Here is a 21,704-nt window from a genome sequence, read left to right as displayed (position 1 = left end):
CAGTGATGGGAAAGTCAGGGAGAGGATAGGGTTTGGGAGGGAAGATAAAGGGCTCTGTCTTGGACATGTTGAATTTTAGATGGCGGGAGGACATCCACGTGGACATGTCCTGAAGGCAGGAGGAGATGCGAGCCTGGAGGGAGGGAGAGAGAACAGGGGAGGAGATATAGATTTGGGTGTCATCCATGCTTGTCTGCTGTGTGACCTTGGGCAAGTCACTTAACTTCTCTGAGCCTCAGTTACCTCATCTGTAAAATGGGGATTAAGACTGTGAGCCCCACGTGGGACAACCTGATCACCTTGTATCCCCCCCAGCACTTAGAACAGTGCTCCGCACATAGTAAGCGCTTAACAAATGCCATTATTATTATTATTATTATTATGTAGAGGTGATAGTTGAAGCCGTGTAGATGGAGAATAGAAGATGAGCAAGATCTGAAACTTGAGGATCTCTTACAGTTAGGGGTTGGGAGGGGGAGGAGGAGCCCGTGAAGGAGACTGAGAATGAACGGCCAGAGAGATAGGAGAACCAGGAGAGGATGGAGTCAGCGAAGACTGGATAACGTGTTGAGGAGAAGGGGATGGTCTACAGTGTTAAAAAGCAGCTGAGAGGTCGAGGAGGATTAGGATGGAGTAGGAGCCGTTGGATTTGTCAAGAAGGAGGTCACTGGTGACCTCTGAGAGGGCGGCGTCAGTGGAGTGGAGGGGGCGGAAGCCAGATTGAAGGGGGTCCAGGAGAGAATTGGAGGAGAGGAGTTTGAGGCAGCGAGTGTAGACGACTCACTCCAGGGCTTTGAAATGGAAGGGTAGGAGAAAGACGGGGCGATAACTGGAGGGGGCTGTGGGGCCAAATCTTATATCTACCCTGGCACTTTGTACAGTGCCTGGCACATAGTAAGTGCTTCACGAATAGCATGACTAATAACAAGAATAATACCAATTATTATTTTGAATCAATCATCCCCTCTGGCTCTAAGTCTCCCCAGCTCTTTCTCTCTAATATTTTGTGGATCCACCCCTTACTTTCTAACCCTCTGATCACTCTCATCACCTCCTGACTGGACTCTATCGCACCAACCTCTTTTTTGCTCCCCCTGCCTCCAGCCTCTCCCTTGTTCAACCAATCTTCCGGCTGCTCCTATCATCTTGTTAAAACACCCAGGAGGGCACACCCATGTCCCTCTTCCCCAGATCTCTCATGGTTACCCATTTCTTCACCCATAAAAGAAACACTGAGTCACTGACTAGTGGAATGAGCCCGAACCTGGGAGTCGGAGGCCCTGGGTTCTAATTCCGGTTCTGCCGAATGCTTGCTCTGTGACCTTGGGGAAGTCACTTTACTTCTCTGTGCCTCAGCTCTCCTGTTCTCCTTCCTACTTGGGGCTATGAGCCCCATATGGGACAGGGACTGTGTCCAACCTAATTCACTTGAATCTACTTCTCCAGAACCTTTTTTTGTTGTTGTTGTGGCATCTGTTAAGTGCTTACTATGTGCCAGGCACTGAACTAAGGACTGGGGTAGAGACAAGTTAATCAGGCTGGACACGGTCCCTGTCCCACATAGGGCTCATGGCCTTAATCCCCATTTTATAGATGAGGTAACTGAGGCCCAGAGAAGTCAAGTGACTTGCCCGAGGTCAAAACAAGTGGCATTCATTCATTCATTCAATCGTATTTATTGAGCGCTTACAGTGTGCAGGGCACTGTACTAAGCGCTTGGGAAGTACAAGTTGGCAACATATAGAGACGGTCCCTACCCAACAACGGGCTCACAGTCTAGAGGGGGAGACAGACAACAAAAAAAACCATGTGGACAGGTGTCAAGTCATCAGAACAAATAGAATTAAACCTAAATGCACATCATTAACAAAATAAATAGAATAGTAAATATGTACAAGTAAAATAAATAGAGTAATAAATCTGTGCAAACATATATACAGGTGCTGTGGGGAGGGGAAGGAGGAGAGGAAAAAGGGGGCAGACAAGGTCATATAGCAAACAAGCGCTTAGACCAATGTCTGATACGTAGTAAGTGCTTAATTAAAAAAACACCATCTATCAACTTCAAGGCTCTCTCCCTCTCAGCTCTGGGCTATCTTCTTCCAGGACAGTCCCTCCCCTGTCATCCCAACACCCCCTCTCCACTCCGGGCCCCCCGTGCCATTCAAAATGATCCCAGTTCAGGCCTCTCCTTGCCTCCAAAAGACTGTTCAGTCTTTCTTCTCCCTGAAACACCCACGTTCATTCCCAATCAATTGCATTTCTTGAGCGCTTACTGTGTGCAGAGCACTGTACTAAGCACTCGGGAGAGTACAACAGAATATAACAGACACATTCCCTGCCCACAATGAGTCTCCATCAAAGTCTTGCAAAAATATCCTCTCCTCCAGGCAATCAGTCCCTGATTAATCCAGACCTCAACCTTGACCTCTGGAATTCCTTCCCCCTCTCCCTTGGGCAAAGTCACTTCACTTCTCTGGGCCTCAGTTACCTCATCTGAATAGTGGGGATTAAGACTGTGAGCCCCATGTGGGACAGGGACAGTGTCCAACCCGATTAGCTTGCGCCTTAGTAAAGTGTCTGACAAACAGTAAGCACCGAACAAGAGCCACAATAATTATCCTTCTTACTGTTAATACCACAAAAAAAGCAGCAGAGACCTGGTGTCAAGGATAATGTCTCCCAGATTAGTCACATGCCAATTAGAGAAGCTCCCATCCTCTACTATCAGCTCTAAAATCGCATTATGAAATGACAAGAACCTGAACGACTACAATGCTTCAATTTCGCCCAAGTACCTTCACATCAATTCCGGGGAATCCTCTAAACTCAAGAGCCCTGGGTCGCTCCTCCTTGTTGGCTTGTGACCAGTGAAAACAGACTTCTAAGGGTTGTTTCCCTTGTTCTCCAAGGGTGAACTCCATCTCCTCCTCCCTTTGGGGCTCAACCGCAAATTGTGAGGTTCAAAACAAGCGTAGCCACGCTCATTAATCTATCTGTTTGGTCAATTTAATGTGATCACAAATTCAACACTGTCAGTGATGTTCACAGCACCCAGAGTTGAGGAAAAAAAACATCGTCTGGTAATTGTCTTGCCTGGAATGGTTAAACATCTACAGCACAGTAAATCGAGAGGTGACAAACAGAATGGCAAAGAAAGCCCAAGTTCCCCAGCCTGGCTCCGTTTTTATTTTATTTTTTTAATGGTATTTGTTAAGTGCTTACTATGTGCTGGGCACTCTACGAAGCACTGGAGTAGATACGAGCTAATCAGGTTGTACACAGTCCACATCCCATCTGGGGCTCACAGTCTTCATCCCCATTTTACAGATTAGGTAACAGAGGCCCAGAGAAATGAAGTGACTTGCCCAAAGTCGCATGGCAGAAAGGTGAAGGAGTTGGGATTAGAACCCACGTCCTCTGATTCCCAGGCCCGGGCTCTCTCCACTAGGCCATACTGCTTCTCAATCTGTCTCCTTGGGCAGGAATGGATTCTATTTACCACACTGTGATCTAGTCAGTTTATGGGTTGACACTGGAAAAAATAAATAAATAAAAATAATTTTTAAAAAATCACAGCAACAGCTCTGTAAAACTGACAAAGATCTCTTATTCAGAAGGATGGGTTCCTTAATGATATTTCCTGGGGAACTGTTCTGATAAAGGGTCAGAGGAGGCTGACATTATGGAATAAATTGGAGTTTTCAGATGATGTACTGACAGTTTTTTCTCTCTGCTGCCAAAGATAATGGAGTTGATAAAAGAGAAACGTGACCTCGGGCACCAAAGAGGAGCTGCTGGCTTTTTGTGTTAAACACAAGAAGTCCGGGTTTCCAGGCCTGTGTTGATGATAGTTGTGATACCATGAAGCAGCTCTTATACCCCCAGTAATCCCTGGGATTCATTCATTCAATCATATTTATTGAGCGTTTAATGTGTGCAGAGCACTGTACTAAGCGCTTGAGAAGTACAAGTTGGCAACATATAGAGACGGTCCCTACCCAACAGTGGGCTCACAGTCTAGAAGGGGGAGATAGAGAACAAAACAAAACATATTAACAGAATAAAATGAATAGAATAAATATGTACAAGTAAAATAAATAAATAGAGTAATATTGGGATATCAGCCAACCAATTAACAAGAGCTTTTGAGCACTTATTGTGAGCAGGGCACTATACTAAGCATCAGGGAGGGCAAAATGGAGGTCAAAGACACCCTCCATGCCCTCAAGGAGTGCACAGTCTAATGGTGGTGACAAACACCACAAAATTTAATAATTGTGATATTTGTTAAGCTTATTGTGTGTCAAGCACTGCATTTAGCCCTGGGGTAGGTAAAAGATCATCTGACCCCACATGAGGCCCACAGTCTGAGTAGAAGGAAAAAGAGGTGGTCAGAGAACGTGTCTACCAATTCTGTTATATTGTACTTTCCCAACTGCTTAGTACAGTGAACTGCATACAGTAAGTGCTCAGTAAATACAATTAAGTCCCCATTTGGCAGAAGAGGGAACCGACGCAGAGAGAAGTTAAGTCACTTGCCCAAGGTCACACAGGAGACACATGGCAGAGCTGGGATCAGAACCAAGGTCCCCTGACTTTCCACCAGACCACGCTGCTTCTCAATCCGTCTCCTTGGGCAGGGACGGATTCTATTTACCACAGTGTGATCTAGTCAGCTTAGGGGTGGGAACTAAAAATAAAAATAATAAAAAAAATAAATCACAGTTATAGCCCTGTAAAACTGACAAATTATCTCTCATTTGGAAGGGCGGGTTCCTTAATATTTCCCGGGGAACTGCACTGATAAAGGGTTTGGCAAAGGAGGAGGCTGACATTTGGAATAAACTGGAGTTTTTAGATGATGTGCTGACAGTTTTTTCTCTCTGCTGCCAAAGATAAAGGAGTTGACAAAAGAGAAACGCGGCCTCAGGCACCAAAGAGGAGCTGCTGGCTTTCTGTGTTAAACGTACTAAAGTCTGAGTTTCCAGGCCTGTGTTGACACTAGATCTGAGACTATGAAGCAGTTTTTATGCCCTCAGAAAACCCTGGGATAGCAACCAATCAACAGGAATTTTTGAGCACCTACTGTGTGCACAGCACTGTACTAAGCACTGGGGAGGGCACTAGCACGGATAGAAGACACCATCCCACCCCTCAAGGGGCATAGATTCTAATGGTAGTGCCAGATGCCATATAATTTAAAAATTATGCTATTTGTTAATTCATTAATTTGCTATTATTACTCTAGACCGTGAGCTAGTTGTGGGCAGGGAATGTCACTGTTTATTGTTGTACTGTACTTTCCCCAGCGCTTAGTATAGTGCTCTGCACACAGCCAGTGCTCAATAAACACGACTGAATGAAATACGATTGAATGACTGAATGTTAAGCGCTTACTACGTGTCAAGCACTGTACTAAGTGCTGGGATAGATACAAGTCAATTAGGTCCCACAAGATCAGGTCCCTTATTCATTCATTCATTTATTCAATCGTATTTATTGAGCGCTTACTGTGTGCAAAGCACTACACTAGGAGCTTGGGAGAGTACAATATAACAATAAACAGACACATTCCCTGCCCACAGCGAGCTTACAGCGCTACTTTCCCTCGCTGGTTTTCGATTCTAACCCAGCCCACACACTTCATTCCTCTAATGCCGACCTAATCACTGTACCTCGATCCCATAGAGCATGGGCTTTGGAGTCAAAGGTTCAAATCCCGGCTCTGCCAATTGTTCAGCTGTGTGACTTTGGGCAAGTCACTTAACTTCTCCGTGCCTCAGTTCCCTCATCTGTAAAATTAAGACTGTGAACGCCCCGTGGGACAACCTGATCACCTTGTAACCTGCCCAGCACTTAGAACAGGGCTTTGCACGTAGTAAGTGCTTAATAAATACCATCATTATTATTATTTTTATCATCTATCTCACCGCCTTCCTCTCGCCCACGACCTGCCTACGGTCTGGTACATCTTCCCTTTTCAGATCCACCAGACAATCACTCTCCACTTCCAAAGCCTTATTAAAAGCACATCTCCTCCAGCAGGCTTTCCCCGACTAAGCCCTCATTTTCCTCTTCTTCCACTCCCTTCTGCGTCTCCCCTGCACTTGGATTTCCACCTTCTATTCACCCCTCCCTCAGCCCCACAGCATTCATGTACATGTCTCTATATGTTGCCAACTTGTACTTCCCAAGCGCTTAGTACAGTGCTCTGCACACAGTAAGTGCTCAATAAATACGATTGATGATGATGATATCCGTAACATTTATTTATATAATAATAATCCAGACTGGAAGTTCACTGTGGGCTACCATGACAGGTCTACCGACTCTTTATCTTGTCCTCTCTCGAGCGCTTAATACAGTCTCTGCATACAGTATACACTCAATCAATCAATCAATCAATCGTATTTATTGAGCGCTTACTATGTGCAGAGCACTGTACTAAGCGCTTGAGAAGTACAAATTGGCAACATATAGAGACAGTCCCTACCTAACAGTGTACAACTCGATACTACAACCGATTGATGGGGCTCCAAGTCTGAGCAGGAGGGAAGAATTACATATTGAATCCCCATTTTGCAGGAGAGGGAACCGAGCCTCAGAGAAGTGAAGTGACTTGCACAAAGTCAGAGAGCAGGCCAGCTGGGCGCCGTGGAACAACCTGATCACCTCCCCAGCGCTTAGAACAGTGCTTGGCACATAGTAAGCGCTTAACAAATACCAACATTATTACTATTATTAGAACCCAGGCCTTCTGTCTCTCAGTGCTCTTTCTGCTAGACCACGCCGCTTTCCAGATAGGAGGAGGAAGTGTTTAAATAGCAGAATACGGAAATTGATAATATTCCAGAGGGCTACAGGTGGCAGGAAGTGTATAGACGGGCTGAGGTGTGATTGGGAGGATAAGACTTAAGTCAGTCAGTCAATCAAGTCAGAGGTCATGGGTTCAAATCCCGGCTCTGCCAATTGTCAGCTGTGTGACTTTGGGCAAGTCACTTAACTTCTCTGTGCCTCAGTTACCTCAGCTGTAAAATGGGGATTAAGACTGTAAGCCCCCCGTGGGACAACCTGATCACCTTGTAACCTCCCCAGCGCTTAGAACAGTGCTTGGCACATTGTAAGCGCTCAATAAATGTCATTATTATTATTATTATTATTAATTACATGCTTACTGTGTGCAGAGCTCTGTACTAAGCACTTGGGAGAGTTTGATATAACAATATAACAGACACGTTCCCTGCCCACAATGATTTACAATTTAGAGGGAGAGACAGACATTGATATAAATAAATAAAATTACAGATATGCACATAAGGGCTGTGGGGCTGGGACTGGGGGATGAATAAAGGGAACAAGTCAGGGTGACGTAGAAAGGAGTGGGAGAGGAGGAAAGGAGGGCTTAGTCAGGGAAGACCTCTTGGAGATGTGCTTTTGATAAGGCTTTGAATTGGGGGGGGGGGAGTAACTGTCCGTCAGATAGGAGGAGGGAGGCCATTCCAGGCCAGAGGCAGGATGTGGGAGAGATAGATGAGATGGAGGGTCAGTGAGAAGGTTGGCATTAGAGGAGCAGAGTGTGCCGGCTCTGTGCCAGGTTGTCGTACGATAGCAGGGAGGTGAGGTAGGAGGGGGCAAGGTGACTGAATGTTTTAAAGGAAAAGTAAACCAACTGGCAAAAGCCTCCTGGAGGAGGTGGGAATTCACACAGGATTTTGGAGACAGGGAGGGCTGTGATCTGTCCGATTCGAAGGGGGAGGGAGTTCCAGGAGGGATGAAGGGCATGAGAAAGGGGTCGGATGCCACCAAGATGAGAACAAGCAGCTTAGCCTAGTGGATAGAGCACGGGCCAGGAATTCAGAAGGACCTGGGCTCTCATTCCGGCTCCACCGCTTGTCTGGTGTGTGGCCTCAGGCAAGTGTGACTTTGGGCAGGTCACTTAACTTCTCTGTGCCTCAGTCACCTCATCTGTAAAATGGAGCTTAAGACTGTGAGCCCCCCGTGGGGCAACCTGATCACCTTGTAACCTCCCCAGTGCTTAGAATAGCACTTAGAACAGTGCTTTGCACATAGTAAGCGCTTAATAAATACCATTATTATTATTATCATTACTTCTCTGGGCCTTAGTTACCTCATCTGTAAAATGGGAATAAAAACTGTGAGACCCAGGTGGGACATGGACTACATCCAACCTGATCAGCTTGTACCTACCCCAGTACTTACTTCAGTGTCTGGCACATAGTAAGCACTTAACCAAAACCATAAAAAAAACAAAATAACAAAAACCGGATGCAGTGCGCAAGTGAACTTGGGGGAAACAAGGGGGCCGGCAGCAGTGTTGGGGGGAGAAGTGAGTGAACAAATCAGTGGGATCCCCTCTAGACTGTGAGCTTGTTGTGGGCAGGGCACATGACTGCTAACCTGTATATACATATGTTTGTACATATTTATTACTCTATTTCTTTTACTTGTACATATTTATTCTATTTTTATTTTATTTTATTTATTTTATTTTTTGTTATTATTATTATTATTTTATTATTGTTATATGTTTTGTTTTGCTGTCCGTCTCCCCCTTCTAGCCTGTGAGCCCGCTGCTGGGTAGGGGCCGTCTCTCTATGTTGCCAACTTGTACTTCCCAAGCGCTTAGTACAGTGCTCTGCACACAGAAAGCGCTCAAGAAATACGATTGATGATGATGATGATGATGATGATGTGCAATGCACCGTTCTAAGCGCTGGGGAGGTTACAAGGTTATCAGGTTGTCCCACAGGGGGGCTCACAATCTTAATCCCCAATTTACAGATGAGGTAACTGAGGCCTAGAGAAGTGAAGTGACTTGCCCAAGGTCACACAGCTGACAATTGGCAGAGCCGGGATTCGAACCCCTGACCTCTGACTCCAAAGCCCGGGCTCTTTCCACTGAGCCACGCTGCTTCCCCAAGCAATGAATGCTAACTCCCAAGTGCTTAGTACAGAGCTCTGAACATAGGAAGCACTCAATAAATACCACTGACTGACTGAGTGGGAGAGAACTGAGGGAGGGCCTTAGGGGCAATTAGGAGGAGTTTTGGCTTCACGAAGAGCGCTGGAGAGCCATGACAGGTTCTTGAGGAGTGGACCCCTCCCTCCGCCGCCAGGCCCGGACCCCACACCCAGCCCGGTCTCCCCGCCCCGGCAGGGCCCGGGGAACCGTGCACCGATCCACCCACATGAGCTCACCTCCTCCAAGAGGCCTTCCCAGACTGAGCCCCTTCCTTCCTCTCCCCCTCGTCCCCCTCTCCATCCCCCCATCTTACCTCCTTCCCTTCCCCACAGCACCTGTATATGTTTGTACATATTTATTACTCTATTTATTTATTTATTTATTTTACTTGTACATATCTATCCTATTTATTTTATTTTGTTAGTATGTTTGGTTTTGTTCTCTGTCTCCCCCTTTTAGACTGTGAGCCCACTGTTGGGTAGGGACTGTCTCTATGTGTTGCCAATTTGTACTTCCCAAGCGCTTAGTACAGTGCTCTGCACATAGTAAGTGCTCAATAAATACTGATTGATTGATCTATTCTATTTATTTTATTTTGTTAATATGTTTGGTTTTGTTCTCTGTCTCCCCCTTTTAGACTGTGAGCCCACTGTTGGGTAGGGACTGTCTCTATATGTTGCCAATTTGTACTTCCCAAGCGCGTAGTACACTGCTCTGCACATAGTAAGTGCTCAATAAATACGATTGATTGATTGATCTATTCTATTTATTTTATTTTGTTAGTATGTTTGGTTTTGTTCTCTGTCTCCCCCTTTTAGACTGTGAGCCCACTGTTGGGTAGGGACTGTCTCTATATGTTGCCAATTTGTACTTCCCAAGCGCTTAGTACAGTGCTCTGCACATAGTAAGTGCTCAATAAATACGATTGATTGATTGATTGATTGATCTATTCCATTTATTTTATTTTGTTAGTATGTTTGGTTTTGTTCTCTGTCTCCCCCTTTTAGACTGTGAGCCCACTGTTGGGTAGGGACTGTCTCTATATGTTGCCAATTTGTACTTCCCAAGCGCTTAGTACAGTGCTCTGCACATAGTAAGCGCTCAATAAATACGATTGATTGATTGATTGATTGATTGATATGAACACAAGTGCTGTGGCGCTGAGGGAGGAGTGAATAAAGGCAGCAAATCCAAGTGTAGGCTGATGCGGAAGGGAGTGGGAGAAGAGGAAATGGGGGCTTAGTCATGGAAGGCCTCCTGGAGGAGATCTGTCTTCAATAAAGCTTTGAAGGAGGAGAGAATGGTTATCTGTCGGCTTTGAGGAGGGAAAAAAGCTTCCTCATACACTCTCCATCTCCCTTTTCCAACATGCATTTTGGACTCCGAATGGTCCCGTACTGAAATGCCCCATATCCCTCCAGGTCTGCACTGATGCTCCATCCTCCTATTGAAGAAGAGGGAGCTCCTCCCACCCCCCAAAAAGCCAGAGTGGAGAAACCAGATGATTCCCACCAAGGGCGGCCTTGGGAAGCCCGAGGAAGGAGACGCTGATGAACGGTCTGGCAGGGCAGATTCATTCATTCAATCTTATTTATTAAGCACTTACTGTGTGCAGAGCACTGTAGTAAGCACTTGGGAAAGATCAACTCAGCTGGAGGCAAGGAAGACGCTCGCAAGCCCTCAACACAGAATCCCTCTTGCCTCCCCGAGGTCTTAAAATGAAATAGTACACCGTAGTTTGGTTAGCCTAATCTTCTAAATATATCACAATTGTCAGCTGTGTGACTTTGGGCAAGTCACTTAACTTCTCTGGGCCTCAGTTCCCTCATCTGTAATATGGGGATTAAGACTGTGAGCCCTCTATGGGACTACCTGATCACCTTGTAACCTCCCCAGCACTTAGAACAGTGCTTTGCACATAGTAAGCGCTTAATAAATGCCATCATTATTATTATTATCATTTCTAGCCCAGTCCCCTAAAGAACAAGGAATATAATCCCTCTAAACTGTAAACTCATTGTGGGCAGGGGACGTGCCCTCCAACTCTGTTTTACTATACTCTCCCGAGCGTGAGAAGCAGCGTGGCTCAGTGGAAAGAGCCCGGGCTTTGGAGTCAGAGGTCATGGGTTCAAATCCCACCTCCGCCACTTGTCAGCTGTGTGACTTTGGGCAAGTCACTTCACTTCTCTAGGCCTCAGTTCCCTCATCTGGAAAATGGGGATGAAGACTGCGAGCCCCCCGTGGGACAACCTCATCACCTTGTAACCTCCCCAGCGCTCAGAACAGTGCTTTGCACATAGTAAGCGCTTAATAAATGCTATCATTATTATTATAAGCGTGCTTAGTGCAGTGCTCAGCACACAGTAAGCGCTCAATAGATACCACTGATCGATTAGTAAAGTTAGAAAAGCCCTTTACTAGCACCCCAATCAATTAATAGCCCCCCGTGGGACAACCTCATCACCTTGTAACCTCCTCAGCGCTCAGAACAGTGCTTTGCACATAGTAAACGCTTAATAAATGCTATCATTATTATAAGCATGCTTAGTACAGTGCTCTGCACACAGTAAGCGCTCAATAAACATGCTTGAATGAATAGTACTTACTGAGCACTTCCCGTGTGCACAGCACTGTACTAAGTGCTTGGGAGCGTACGAATAAAGTAGGAGGACACACTCCTGCCCTGAAGGTGCTTACAATCTAGTATCATCATCATCATCAGTCGTATTTATTGAGCGCTTACTGTGTGCAGAGCACTGTACTAAGCACTTGGGAAGTACAAGTTGGCAACATATAGAGACAGTCCCTACCCAACAGTGGGCTCACAGTCTAAAAGGGGGAGACTGAGAACAGAACCAAACATACTAACAAAATAAAATAAATTGAATAGATATGTACAAGTAAAATAAATAAATAAATAGAGTAACAAGTATGTACAAACATATATACATATATACAGGTGCTGTGGGGAAGGGAAGGAGGTAAGATGGGGGGATGGAGAGGGGGACGAGAGGGAGAGGAAGGAAGGGGCTCAGTGTGGGAAGGCCTCCTGGAGGAGGTGAGCTCTCAGTAGGGCCTTGAAGGGAGGAAGAGAGCTAGCTTGGCGGATGGGCAGAGGGAGGGCATTCCAGGCCCGGGGGATGACGTGGGCCGGGGGTCGATGGCGGGACGGGCGAGAACGAGGTACGGTGAGGAGATTAGTAAAGTAAATTACAGGTAGGGAGAAGCAACAGAGTTTAGTCCCTAAGTGCTACTGTGGGGTGAGGGGGCATGGGAGGCGGGAGGATCCCCTTTGCCCCCTCCTAACTCTCCTTGTTCTCTCCCACTACAAGGAGGAGCACACTTTGCTCCTCTAATGCCAACCTACTCACTGTACCTTGATCTCCTCTATCTCACTGCCAACCTCCCGCCCGTGTCCTGCCCCTGGCCTAAAACATCCACCCTGTTCATATCTGACAGATAATCACTCTTCCCACCTCCAAAGCCTTATTGAAGGCACAGCTCCTTCCGGAAGTCTTCCCTGACTAAGCCCTCCTTTCTTCTCCTACTCCCTTCTTCGTCACCCTTGCGGTTGGATTTGCTTTTTTTGAACCTGTGCTTCTCGGCCCTATTAATTGTTGCCTTTCGGTTTGCAGTTCTTCAGATTGTGAGTTTGGCCAAGACTGCGTTAGACTAACCATAGTGATTACAATTCATTGAGAGATATAAACAATGAGTGTGATGGGGCTCCCTGCATGCAGCAACTAAATCCACAGTAGCCTACACCTAGCACGCAACAAAAACAAAAAACATTCTCCAAGCTAGCTGTCTTCCTCCCTTCAAAACCCTACTGAGAGCTCACCTCCTCCAAGAAGCCTTCCCAGACTGACCCCCCTTTTTCCTCTCCTCCTCCCCATCCCCCCTGCCCTACCTCCTTCCCCTCCCCACAGCACCTGTATGTTCGTACAGATTTATTACTCTATTTATTTTACTTGTACATATTTACTACTCTATTATTTTGTTAATGATGTGCATTTAGCTTTAACTCTATTTGTTCTGACGACTTGACACCACATGTTTTGTTTTGTTGTCTGTCTCCCCCTTCTAGACTGTGAGCCCACTGTTGGGTAGGGACCGTCTCTATATGTTGCCAACCTGTACTTCCCAAGCGCTTAGTACAGTGCTCTGCACACAGTAAGCACTCAGTAAATACGATTGATGATGATGATGATGTTTTGTTTTGTTGTCTGTCTCCCCCTTCTAGACTGTGAGCCCACTGTTGGGTAGGGACCGTCTCTATACGTTGCCAACTTGTACTTCCCAAGCGCTTAGTACAGTGCTCTGCACACAGTAAGCGCTCAATAAATACGATTGAATGAATGAATTTGCTCCCTTTTCTCACCGCTCCCTCAGCCACACAGCACTTATGCCCACTTCTGTAATTTATTTATTTATATTAATGTCTTTCTCCCTCTCTAGGCTGTAAGCGCACAGTGGGCAGGGAACATGTCTACCAACTCTGTTCAATTGTTAGACGGCACTCCCTCAAGTGCTTAGGACAGTGCTCTGCCCACAGTAAGTGCTCAATAAATACCACCAATTGATTGAGTGGGGACATAAGGTGGATGCACCAAAGTGACTGTGAGGAGTGGGATGGGGAGGTGAAATTAATCAGAGAAGATCTCAAGGAGGTCATGTATTCAATTATTTTCACTCCAAAGTCTTTGCCTGGCTGTCACCACATCAATTCCAGACGTCCCCCTCTGTCTGCGGAGACCCACAGCCCCTCAAAGAAGCCCTGAGCTTCAGAGAGAAGGACTTGGTGAATCTCCAGGACCTGTTTAAACTGCCCCCGGACCCCTGTGCTCCTAAAATTGGATGGTGCCATTTTTAAAGTAACCACCGTGCAAGCTATTTCCCCAGAGTTGAACAAATCAGACAATAAATAGTCAAAGATGAAACAGACCAGCTAATGGCTGCATGACTTGGTCTTTAAAGTTTCAAGGGCAGAAGCAACTGCTTGTGCTTAACGGGAGCAATGGGCTAATTACCTCACATTGCTGTTGGGGGAATTTTGGGGAGACCCCAAACCACCTCCTTCCCCCAGATCATACACATTCCATTACCCTGGGCATTATCCATTGATGCCCAAGTTACACAATACAACCTTGTGTTTCTTTACTTCAAGTAAATCTCTAATCCTGTCCCTGTCCTTGAGCAGTTTTAATCCTAAACAAGACAAAGTCGATCTCTAAAACCCTCCAATGACTCCAGAGATCAGTCCCTACGGGCAGCGTTTTCCAAACTTGGTTTTAGCCCCAATACAAAAGATGAAAAGATGAAACTTTGAGGTAATGGCAGACAGGGTTATTGTTCTGCTTGCTTCTAAATTGAGAATTCGAGACTGGCTTTGTTCATCTATAACTCAGAAATTGCTGAGGGAAAAAGTCTTCCCAAGGGGCATAGGATGGGGACAAGTCTTTGGAGGAGCAGGTCGGCCAGCAATAAAGCATGTCGACAGGGCTTAGCCCCTTCCTTCCTCTCCTCCTCATCCCCCTTTCCATCCCCCCATCTTACCTCCTTCCCTTCCCCACAGCACCTGTATATGTGTATATAAGTTTGTACATATTTATTACTCTATTTATTTATTTATTTATTTTACTTGTACATATCTATTCTATTTATTTTATTTTGTTAGTATCATCATCATCAATCGTATTTATTGAGCGCTTACTATGTGCGGAGCACTGTACTAAGCACTTGGGAAGTACAAATTGGCAACATATAGAGACAGTCCCTACCCAACAGTGGGCTCTGTCTCCCCCTTATAGACTGTGAGCCCACTGTTGGGTAGGGACTGTCTCTATATGTTGCCAACTTGTACTTCCCAAGTGCTTAGTACAGTGCTCAGCACACAGTAAGCGCTCAATAAATACGATTAATTGATTGATTGATAGGGAAGAGACTTTCAGAGGTCCCCAGGGCAGCTGCGATCTGTTATATGCTCTTTCTCCTTACTAGTTCCACTCTTTGGAGCTCATTTTTGTCTTTCTGTCTCCCTGTCCTGGATTGTAAATTCTTTGGGGGGCAGGAAATGTGTGTTTTGATTTTCAGTTTTGCTCTCCCAAGTACAGTTGGCACTAGAAGCAGTGTGGCTCAGCGGAACGAGCCTGGGCTTTGGAGTCAGAGGTCATGGGTTCAAATCCCAGCTCTGCCAACTGTCAGCTGTGTGATTTGGGGCAAGTCACTTAACTTCTCTGTGCCTGTTTCCTCATCTGTAAAATGGGGATTAAAACTGTGAGCCCCCCGTGGGACAACCTGATCACCTTGTAACCTCCCCAGTGCTTAGAACAGTGCTTTGCACATAGTAAGCGCTTAAACATCATTATTATTATGACAGATTGATGGGTCCACTTGAAAATAACAACAGTAAGGATAATCGTGGTATTTGTTAAGAAGTGCTTCCTATGTGCCAAGCACTGTACTAAGCACTGTGGCAGATAATAATAATAATAATAATAATGGCAGTTATTAAGTGCTTACTATGTGCAAAGCACTGTTCTAAGCGCTGGGGTAGATACAAGGTGATTAGGTTGTCCCATGGGGGGCTCACAATCTTAACCCACATTTTACAGATGAGGTAACTGAGGCACAGAGAAGTTAAGTGACTTGCCCAGAGTCACACAGCTGACAAGTGGCAGAGCTGGGATTTGAACCCGTGACCTCTGACTCCAAAGCCCCTGCTCTTACCACTGGACCACGCTGCTTCTCAGAATAATAATAATAATAATAACGATGGCATTTATTACGTGCTTACTATGTGCAAAACACTGTTCTAAGTGCTGGGGAGGTTACAAGGTGATGAGGTTGTCCCACGGGGGGCTCACAAGATCATCCGGTTCCACATGGGGCTCACAGTCTAAGTTGGAGGGAGAACAGGTATTAAATCCCCATTTTGCAGATGAGGGACCTGAGGCACAGAGGAGTTATGTGACTTGTCTGAGATCACACAGCAGGTAGTGGGATTAGAACCCAGGTCCTCGGAATCCCCTGCGGCCCAAAGCCAGGCCCAATTCCGGTCATTTTACACCGGAATGCAAGGACATTCATTCATTCATTCAATGGCATTTATTGAGCGCTTACTGTGTGCAGAGCACTGTACTAAGCGCTTGGGAAGTCCAAGTTGGCAACATATAGAGACGGTCCCTACCCAACAGTGGGCTCCCAGTCTAGAAGGACACATACACACCCCTCCCTCCCACAAACCACCCCAGGACACAACTCTCAGTACTTTCCAAAAGGGTCTGTGACAACCAGCGAGGAGTGGCAGCCACCTCAAAAAAATACTACAAGCAAATGTAACGGCCAAACAAAAGACATCTGCCTGACATTAAGATGACGAATTAAAAATAAAAGCAAACACAATGCAAGAACAGTGAATTAAAGGATCCTGACCCCGGTGATGACGCTACTTGGACAGCTCTCCCCATTCAGTTCCTCTAACTGAAAACCACTAACAAGATCTGCAACTTCCCCACCTCAGAGCCACGCTGTCAATCAATCAATCAGTCGTATTTATTGAGCGCTTACTGTGTGCAGGGCACTGTACTAAGCGCTTGGGAAGTACAAGTTGGCAACATATAGAGACGGTCCCTACCCAACAGTGGGCTCACGGGATAAGATAAAATTTGTTGAGTGCTCTGGGATCCCCTGATCACGCACTCCCCGGAACACAGCACTTAATCATCATCATCATCAATCGTATTTATTGAGCGCTTACTATGTGCAGAGCACTGTACTAAGCGCTTGGGAAGTACAAATTGCAACACATAGAGATAGTCCCTACCCAACAGTGGGCTCACAGTCTAAAAGGGGGAGACAGAGAACAAAACCAAACATACTAACAAAATAAAATAAATAGAATAGATATGTACAAGTAAAATAAATAAATAAATAAATAAATAAATAGAGTAATAAATATGTACAAACATATATACATATATACAGGTGCTGTGGGGAACTTAATACATTCGGCTCAATCATTCTCCTTTTTAAAGCCATCTGACTTGATCCAACTTCGAGTCTGAGAAGCAAGTGGGAGAGGGGAAATAAATGAGGTCTGGAGAAGCTTGGGTGTTCTCTGACTTGAACATCAATCAATCAATCAATCAATCATATTTATTAAGCGCTTACTGTGTGCAGAGCACTGTACTAAGCGCTTGGGAAGTCCAAGTTGGCAACATATAGAGACGGTCCCAACCCAACAGTGGGCTCACAGTCTAGAAGGGGGAGACAGAGAACAAAACCAAACATATTAACAAAATAAATAGAATAGATGTGTACAAGTAAAATAAATAAATAGAGTAATAAATATGTACAAACATATATACATATATACAGGTGCTGTGGGGAGGGAAGGAGGTGGGGATGGAGAGGGGGATGAGGGGGAGAGGAAGGGGGGGCATGTTTACGTTCCTCACCTTAAGGTTGTTCCCCAACAATCAATCGTATTTATTAAGCACTTACTGTGTGCAGAGCACTGTACTAGGCGCTTGGGAAGTACAAGCTGGCAACATATAGAGACGGTCCCTACCCCAACACCAGAGGCTCCACCACTTGTCAGCTGTGTGACTTCGGGCAAGTCACTTCACTTCTCTGGGCCTCAGTTCCCTCATCTGTAAAATGGGGATGAAGACTGTGAGCCCCCCCGGGGGACAACCTGATCACTCTGTAACCTCCCCAGCGCTTAGAACAGTGCTTTGCACACAGTAAGCGCTTAATAAATGGCATCATCATTGTTATTATTATTATTATTAACTTCTTTGTGCCTCAGTTACCTCATCTGTAAAATGGGGATGAAGACTGTGAGTCCCCCGTGGGACCACCTGATCACCTTGTCATCTCCCCAGTGCTTAGCACATTGTAAGTTCTTAATAAATGCCATCATCATTGCTATTATTAAGTGCTTTGCACATAGTAAGTGCTTAATGCCATCATCATCATCATTATTATTATTATTATTATTAACTTCTCTGTGCCTCAGTTATCTCATCTGTAAAATGGGGTGAAGACTGTGAGCCCCCCGTGGGACAACCTGACCACTTTGTCACCTCCCCAGTGCTTAGCACATAGTAAGTGCTTAATCAATGCCATCATCATTGTTATTATTAGTAGTAGTAACTTCTCTGTGCCTTAGTTCCCTCATCTGTAAAATGGGGATGAAGACTGTGAGACCCCTGTGGGACAGCCTGATCACTTTGTCACCTCCCCAGTGCTTAGCACATAGTAAGCGCTTAATAAGTGCCATCATCACTGTTATTATTATTATGTGCTTTGCACATAGTAAACGCTTAATGCCATTATTATTATTATTATTATTATTATTATTATTATTATTATTATTATTATTAACTTCTCCGTGCCTCAGTTCCCTCATCTGTAAAATGGGGATGAAGATGGTGAGCCCCCCGTGGGACAACCTGATCACTTTGTCACCTCCCCAGTGCTTAGCACATAGTAAGCGCTTAATCAATGCCATCATCATTGTTATTATTATTAAGTGCTTTGCACATAGTAAGCGCTTAATAAATGCCATCATCACTGTTATTATTATTAACTTGTCTGTGCCTCAGTTCCTTCATCTGTGAAATGGGGATGAAGACTGTGAGCCCCCCGTGGGACAACCCGATCACTTTGTCACCTCCCCAGTGCTTAGCACATAGTAAGCGCTTAATCAATGCCATCATCATTGTTACTATTAGTAACTTCTCTGTGCCTCAGTTCCCTCATCTGTGAAATGGGGATGAAGACGGTGGGCCAACCCGATCACTTTGTCACCTCCCCAGTGCTTAGCCCCTAGTAAGCGCTTAATCAATGCCATCATCATTGTTATTACTAGTAAATTCTCTGCGCCTCAGTTCCCTCATCTGTGAAATGGGGATGAAGACGGTGGGCCAACCCGATCACTTTGTCACCTCCCCAGTGCTTAGCCCATAGTAAACGCTTAATCAATGCCATTATCATTGTTATTACTAGTAAATTCTCTGTGCCTCAGTTCCCTCATCTGTGAAATGGGGATGAAGACGGCGGGACAACCCGATCACTTTGTCACCTCCCCAGTGCTTAGCCCATAGTAAGCGCTTAATCAATGCCATCATCATTGTTATTATTATTAACTTGTCTGTGCCTCAGTTCCCTCAGCTGTGAAATGGGGATGAAGACGGTGGGACAGCACGATCACTTTGTCACCTCCCCAGTGCTTAGCCCATAGTAAACGCTTAATCAATGCCATTATCATTGTTATTACTAGTAAATTCTCTGTGCCTCAGTTCCCTCATCTGTGAAATGGGGATGAAGACGGCGGGACAACCCGATCACTTTGTCACCTCCCCAGTGCTTAGCCCATAGTAAGCGCTTAATCAATGCCATCATCATTGTTATTATTATTAACTTGTCTGTGCCTCAGTTCCCTCAGCTGTGAAATGGGGATGAAGACGGTGGGACAGCACGATCACTTTGTCACCTCCCCAGTGCTTAGCCCATAGTAAGCGCTTAATCAATGCCATTATCATTGTTATTACTAGTAAATTCTCTGTGCCTCAGTTCCCTCATCTGTGAAATGGGGATGAAGACGGTGGGACAACCCGATCACTTTGTCACCTCCCCAGTGCTTAGCCCATAGTAAGCGCTTAATCAATGCCATCATCATTGTTATTATTATTAACTTGTCTGTGCCTCAGTTTCCTCAGCTGTGAAATGGGGATGAAGACGGTGGGACAGCACGATCACTTTGTCACCTCCCCAGTGCTTAGCCCATAGTAAACGCTTAATCAATGCCATTATCATTGTTATTACTAGTAAATTCTCTGTGCCTCAGTTCCCTCATCTGTGAAATGGGGATGAAGACGGTGGGCCAACCCGATCACTTTGTCACCTCCCCAGTGCTTAGCCCATAGTAAGCGCTTAATCAATGCCATCATCATTGTTATTACTAGTAAATTCTCTGCGCCTCAGTTCCCTCATCTGTGAAATGGGGATGAAGACGGTGGGACAACCCGATCACTTTGTCACCTCCCCAGTACTTAGCCCATAGGAAGAGCTTAATCAATGCCATCATCATTGTTATTATTATTAACTTGTCTGTGCCTCAGTTCCCTCATCTGTGAAATGGGGACGAAGACGGTGGGACAACCCGATCACTTTGTCACCTCCCCAGTGCTCAGCACATAGTAAGCGCTTAATCAATGCCATCATCATTGTTATTCTTATTAACTTCTCTGGGCCTCAGTTCCCTCATCTGTGAAATGGGGATGAAGACGGTGGGACAACCCGATCACATTGGCACCTCCCCAGTGCTAAGCCCATAGTAAGCGCTTAATCAATGCCATCATCATTGTTATTATTATTAACTTCTCTGGGCCTCAGTTCCCTCATCTGTGAAATGGGGATGAAGACGATGGGACAACCCGATCACTTTGTCACCTCCCCAGTGCTTAGCCCATAGTAAGCGCTTAATCAATGCCATCATCATTGTTATTATTATTAACTTCTCTGGGCCTCAGTTCCCTCATCTGTGAAATGGGGATGAAGACAGTGGGCCAACCCGATCACTTTGTCACCTCCCCAGTGCTTAGCCCATAGTAAGCACTTGGTCAATGCTATCATCATTATTATTAACTTCCCCGTGCCTCAGTTCCCTCATCTGTGAAATGGGGATTAAGACGGTGGGACAGCACGATCACTTTGTCACCTCCCCAGTGCTTAGCCCATAGTAAGCGCTTAATCAATGCCACTATCATTATTATTATTATTAACTTGTCTGTGCCTCAGTTCCCTCATCTGTGAAATGGGGATGAAGACGGTAAGTCCCCCCGTGGCACAACCTGATCACTCTGTCACCTCCCCAGTGCTTTGCACACAGTAAGCGCTTAATAAATGCCATCATCACTGTTATTATTATTAAGTGCTTTGCACATAGTAAGCGCTTAATAAATGCCATCATCACTGTTATTATTATTAACTTGTCTGTGCCTCAGTTCCTTCATCTGTGAAACGGGGATGAAGACGGTGGGACAACCCCGTCACTTTGTCACCTCCCCAGTGCTTAGCACATAGTAAGCGCTTAATCAATGTCATTATGATGATGATGATGATGACTGTAAGGGCCCCAGGACGGGTCAGGGGGGCAGGGCCCAGCCAAGGGGCAGCCCCCGCGCAAAGGCTGCTGGGAGAGTTGTCAAGGGTCCCACTCTGAGGAGGTGGGCTGCCATTCCCGGGGTCCACGACGGGCCTGGGGGGGCTGGGGGTCGCTTGGCCGGTCGAGGAGGAGTGGGGGGCTCTGGAGGAGGGGATCAGGTGCTTGGGGAGCCCCCCTGCCCCCCAAAAGGGGAGCTGTCAATCATCCGGGGGAGCTACCTACCGCCGTCCGCCGCGGCCCTCCAGTCCCGCCGACGACTGCGGCGCCTCCCGCTCGCGCTCCCTGTCAGGGAGGGGGGGGGAGGGGCGGGGAGGGGGGCGGCGCCTGCGCGGTGACGCGAGGTAGGGGGGCGGAGCCTACGGCGCCTGCGCGGTGGCGCGCGGCTGCGCGGCACGTGACCGCCCCGGTGACGTCAGCGGGGGGCGGGGCGGGCCTGGGGCGCCGCTCGAGGGCAACGGTCCGAGCACAAATCCATCGTCATCATCATCATCGGTCGTATTTATTGAGCGCTTACTGTGTGCAGAGCACTGTACTAAGCGCTTG

At 46.2% G+C, this 21,704-nt stretch overlaps 1 protein-coding gene across 1 annotated transcript in view; it reads right to left on the bottom strand.

The window, feature by feature from the left end:
* CDIP1 (cell death inducing p53 target 1) overlaps positions 1 to 21,444 on the bottom strand; it is a 53,090-nt gene extending 31,646 nt beyond the window's left edge. The window contains exon 1 of the mRNA XM_038762332.1: positions 21,384 to 21,444. The gene's annotated coding sequence lies outside the window, so the exon portion shown is untranslated. The remainder of the gene's footprint in view (positions 1 to 21,383) is intronic.
* Between the last annotated feature and the right edge of the window lie 260 nt (positions 21,445 to 21,704).

The sequence above is a fragment of the Tachyglossus aculeatus genome, chromosome 21 (genome assembly GCF_015852505.1).
Source record: "Tachyglossus aculeatus isolate mTacAcu1 chromosome 21, mTacAcu1.pri, whole genome shotgun sequence".
NCBI lineage: Eukaryota > Metazoa > Chordata > Mammalia > Monotremata > Tachyglossidae > Tachyglossus > Tachyglossus aculeatus.
Note: the sequence above shows the minus strand (reverse complement) of the source record. Positions and strands in the feature narration are given on the sequence as shown.